This window comes from Elephantulus edwardii, unplaced genomic scaffold (assembly GCF_000299155.1).
Source record: "Elephantulus edwardii isolate Elephantulus edwardi_28Jun2011 unplaced genomic scaffold, EleEdw1.0 scaffold00073, whole genome shotgun sequence".
NCBI lineage: Eukaryota > Metazoa > Chordata > Mammalia > Macroscelidea > Macroscelididae > Elephantulus > Elephantulus edwardii.
In genome coordinates, this window is record NW_006399823.1 from 13,171,601 (window position 1) to 13,176,933 (window position 5,333).

The following is a 5,333-nucleotide window of genomic DNA, read 5'->3' on the forward strand; positions in this document are numbered from 1 at the left end:
CCGGCGCCGGCGCTGATTACAGGCTGCCTCCCCGAAGCCTTGTAAAAAGGAGCAAAAATCCCGAATCAAACGCACTGAGGGCGCCGGGGCAACCCTGGCTAGTCGCCTTTCTACGGGGCTGGTGGCTGTGCCCAGTGGAAATCCAGCCCCAGGCCTTTCCCTGATTCAGGCCCTGCGGGCAAAGGTGGGGAAAATGGAACTTTTTTTTTTCCACTCCCAATGTGACAAGAGTTTAATTATTCCATATACTTGGGAGAGGAATTGCATTTCCTCTCTCTGCACTCCTTTCCTCCTGGTTTGGAGATGAGAAGTGGGGCAAACGTTCCAAAGCGGAGAGCCTTTTTCTCCCACTCCACCGCGGCCAGGGGCGGCCTTGCGCCTTCGGGTCGTGCTGGGTGGGAGCAGGGTCTCTGGCACCGGGTCCTGAAGGCGGCCCCAGAAGAGGGACACCCGCTCCTGGTAACTGAGCAGGGAATCTCCGTGATTAAGAGGCTACGGTGCAGGGCTCCTTAAGAAAAGAACCACCATTGAGTCATTTCGGAGTTAAAAAGTTTTCCTGCTAGGAACTCGGCTTCTACCTAGCTGCAGCGGGTTCCTTGTGGTGCCGGCTCTGAAGAGCCAGGGCCTGGGGAGTCCATTCTTCTTTCTTTATGGCCCCCCCTCAGTGTAGTGATAACATTGTTTCGTCTTAACTGCATTCTTCTACAATGTGTCAGAAGTGAAAAGGCATTTTGTTAAATTGTTTTATCGGCAGTGTCTGTGTTTGACAACAGCCCACGCTGAAGTTTCCCTCAAGCATCTGAGGATACTTGCTTCTTGTATTGGTTTAGTAGAAACTTTGATGGGTCCTTTTGTTCCCGACTCCTGTGGGTTAGCAGATGAGGGAGAAAGTGGCTTTGGCAACGCGAGTGAGCCTGTACAGAGCTCACGATGACACCCTACAATTCTCTCTAAAATTAAGTGTGTATTTTTTTAAAAAGTGTGCTTTGAAAAAGAAAGCTTTAGCATAAATTTGTTGTTTTTAAAAATAATTTAGGACCTGATGCAATGACGATTTAACCGCTTAACCTTGGTTGAATGATTTTGTTAAGAATCAGATAACATTAGTTGGATATTCTTAAAACAACACAGTGTAATAGATTCTGACTCATTGTAGCTTTTTATCAGGCTTTTGAGGCTGTACATTTTTAAGGCCCATCTTTCTCCAAGGGAGCAAATGGTGGGTTGCAATCCCCAACTTTTTGGCTCTCGGAGCAAAGCACGCTGCACTGCGCCACCCTGCAAACACAAGGGGAAAAGAAAACAACACTCTCTCTAAAGATACTTGGCAGTTTGTGTAGGAATAGCAGTTTATGATCTCAGTGTTCTCAATCAATAATCAGGTTGCCAGTGCACGCTAGAATGCAACAAAGTAAGCCATGAAAGGAAAGAGGAATACAATAATGCTTACCTTACAGTGTCCTTAAGTTCCTAAATGTGACTGTTGTTTTTAGGTGCTTTTGACTCATAGCACAACCGTGTCCCTGCCTTGCGCCTTCCTCATAATCATGCCTGAGCCCATTGTTGCAGCCACTGGTCAATCTATCTCATACTCCCTTTCTCAACTGACCCTCCATCTTACCAAGAGTGGTGTCCTTCTCCCGAATGGTCCCTCCTGATGTGCCCAAAGTACATGGGACAAAGTCTCAGCATCCTTGCTTGCAGGTAGTATTCTGGCTTTTATAACCATGCACATGATCAATATTGGTCAAATGGCTTTTTTGGGTGATACAAATGTACATCTCAGAATGAATAAACAACAAATACTTGGTTGCATTATTTATTAACTAGACACAACTTTTGCAGTATTTCGTATGTCTAAGACACTGTTGGGTGTGCTGGGCATTCGGGGGCTCTCCCAATCTGTGTTGTAGAGGATGGATGATGGATTGTAAAAACCTGGGTAAGAGGCTCTTCACCTCCACGTGAAGGAGGCCCATGTGTGGAGCAGTGTAGGGCAGTGTAGTGGGTGGGAAAGTCTCTATCGCCTGGGGTAGGTAGGTAGAGTTGAGAGGCCTTGGTGGTACATCTGAACGTTATTCTCAAGTGTTAGTGATGGTTGTTTCTCAGTGACTTGGGATGGCAGAAGTGGTGCTGTTTTCTTAAAGGAGTCTGGGGAGGTCTTCACAAAGGGGCGTGCAACCTGTGTGTTTTGAAGGCTAAGCATGAGCTTACCAGGTGGAGAAAAAAGTAATATTCAGTGGGGAGGGTGTTGGACAGTATTGGAGTTGGACAGAAATGAGAAGCAGGAGTCAAAGATGGCTCACGAGTTCCCCAGATTATGTAAGTGTTTGAAGGCAATGCATAGGTTTTTGTAGCATGATTTTAAGATGCATTTTGCAGTGTAAAAAGTACAGTCATTGGGATGCAGCACTGTTTTGGCTCTCAGATGTTGCAAGAGTCCAAGTTAGTTTCTTCTGAGACCATTTGTAATTTCCCCTCTTAAATGGCTAGGTAATGATTAATCTTTAGTCTATATTCCCACCGCCTTCACCCTGTTTAAATTGATCATGAAGAGAGCTCATATTAACGCTTGTTTTAACTTTTATTCTTTTATCTCACCTTCATTTTTATTGTTTAATAGAAGAAGAAACTTTTGTATAAAGCATTTGGTGGCTTAGTAGCTATAAAGAGAGATGTTTAGGTTGCTAGGTGACAAGTGGTGATGAACTCCCACCTGGCTCAGAAAATGTGAGAAGATCATGTTTATGGCTTTGAATAAAAATCAAGGAAGCCTGTCACACCCTCACTCTCCTTCTCCAACAAAAAAAAAGGAGAAAAACCTCAAGTCACCAAGACTTTCTCTGTACTAAGTATTTTGTAGTATAGTAGGCTAATTTTTGGCACTATATGTGAGTTGTATTCTCTTTAGGTTAAGCAAATTAATTTTTCTGGGAGGTGAAGTGGTGGTGTTTAATTCCAGAAATATCCTTAGTAAGCTGGTATCTAAAGGCTTGTACGTGGGTCTTATGTAGCCCTTCCCCCTTCTGATTAAAAATTGCTCTGTGATTCTGATCGCGGATGATTGAAATGTTTTGGCTGCTTGTCTCTGCACTCCCATCCTCATTCAGATGCTCTCTGGAGGGGTCCTGGAGAACCCAGTTCCATGGACCTCCCTCATGAATGCTCAAGTTAAGAGACTGAGTATGTCTCTTGTTCTTGTACCTGGGGCTTGACTCACCCAGTTTTGTTGAGGGGCTGCAGTGTACAAATGTCAGGCTATGTGAAGAAATCTGAGACTGTATTCTTTTTTTAAAAAAATATTATTTTTGTGTGTGTCTATCATCAAATCGGATCTGTCTGGTACAGAAGGAGATTGCCCTTCCTTCACCAGCAGAGCATCTGGTGGATTCGAACTGCTCACCTCTGGGATTGCAGTGCAGCTTCTTGCCACTAGGCCACCAGAGCTCCCTGAGACTTTATTCTTGTATTCAAGAACAACATAACCTAGTTTAAGAGACATCATTGTTGTTGTATGCTCTCAAGTCAGAATGGACTAAAGCTGACCCTCCAGTAGGTTTTCAGAGGAGGAGATTGCCCATCCTTCTTCCATAGAGCAACTGGTGGATTCAAACTGAGTATCTTTGAGATTGCAGTACGGCTTCTCACTGGGCCACCAGAGCTCCCTAAAAACTGAGTAGACATACAACATTACAAATAGCAATACCTAGTAGCATCTATGACTGAAACAAGCCTGGAAGCAGGAGCAGCATCCACTTCCGAAATGGCTTGCCTCCGAAAACTCTATGTACGAATGGTGCTCAGGTCTTTCATTCATAGGGTCGTTATGAGTCGTCTATGACTCCACGGCACCTAACAACAACAACAACAGCATCTAATTGGCAACTGGGAGGTAATGACATATTTCCTTTTGGATTTCGGAGGTGTAGGTTGGGTAGGATTTAGTCTGTGGGAAGCCAGGCCTTGATTTTAAGTCAATACTTCCTACCTATGAATGAAGGACTTTAGTTCATAGAGTCGCTATGAGTCGCCTGCGACTCGGCACTTAAGAACATAGAGAGAGACCAGCTGGCCTATTGGACCGAAAGCGATGTGACCAAGCCACAGGTGGGTGACTCTAACCTGTGGTCCTAAGGCCTATCTGTAATTGTTTTTGGTGAAACATTCTTGTAGGTCGTATAGTCCTGGTGTGTCCACTTGCTGTACAGAGATAACTTGTGGTTGTTGTGAAGCTGAACACTGTGACACTGATGTATCAAATACGATAATGGTTACCCATGGTGGGCAGTGTTTGGTGGCACTCCCTGATTAAAACAAGCTTGGAAGCAGGAGTGGAATCCACTTCCATAAATAGTTTGCCTCCGGAAACCCTACGAATGTGGAGAAAGGATGAAAGTCATGCAAGTGTTGAAGACTTTCATTCATAGGGTCGCTGTGAGTCACCTACGACTCGACGGCACTTAACAACAACAACAACTTCCTACCTGGCTGGTGGTATGACTAGTCTTAGCAGATCCTGGTTCTGTGGGTCTGTTATTGGGTCCGGGCACGGATGTCTGGAGCGCATCCCTTTCTGAGAAGTGAGAGGAAAAGCATCTTAGGAAGGAGAACAGTGTGAACAAAGGCAATTCCATCAGCTGAAGCCAGTTTAGCTACTGTGGAAGAGTCATGCCAGACTGGCGGGTTTGGATCAAGTTAAAGAAGACTGTGTCAGCATACAGAGTCACTGGGGCTTTATGTAGTGAAGGTGGTAGAGAAGCCATTGAGTTACATGGTCAGGAGGGCTTCTAGAGAGAAGAATTGATGGTGTGGCTGGAGGAGGGAAAGGAGGAGAAACAGAGGGAGACAGTGAATGGGGAGCTGCTGGAATGTTTAACCTTTTTCTTCTCCTATTTAATACCTTTTTTTTTCCTCGTGGAGGTGGTGGGAGCTTTGGACTGAATTTGGAGACTAAAGTATATTTGCTTTTCCTGGAGAAAGTCAACCCTTCAGGTGCTCATTTCTCCTGACTCTTAAAATGGAGTAATCTCTGATAGGGTTGTTGCGAACTTTGAGCACATTAATGAACATGAAACTCTTTAGCATTGGGTCTGGCGTACAGAAACTGCTCAGTGTGTGTTTGAATCACAAATACATTTTGTCTACCAAACTGTTTGACTTACCCTGGGAAACTTTTTAACTATCTCAGTATTCCTACTTGGTTTTCCCCCTCATTGCTTAAAGGCAATGTGTACTGAAAGAAGAGATAAAAATGCCAATATTTGCCTAAGAATCATTGCAATCAGAAGTGTGTGTGTGTGTGTGTGTGTGTGTGTGTGTGTGTGTGTGTGTGT

General features: G+C 44.5%; 1 protein-coding gene across 12 annotated transcripts in view; it reads left to right on the forward strand.

Moving 5' to 3' along the window:
* PARD3 (par-3 family cell polarity regulator) overlaps positions 1 to 5,333 on the forward strand; it is an 869,174-nt gene that overhangs the window by 786 nt on the left and 863,055 nt on the right. The gene's annotated exons all lie outside the window — the stretch shown is intronic.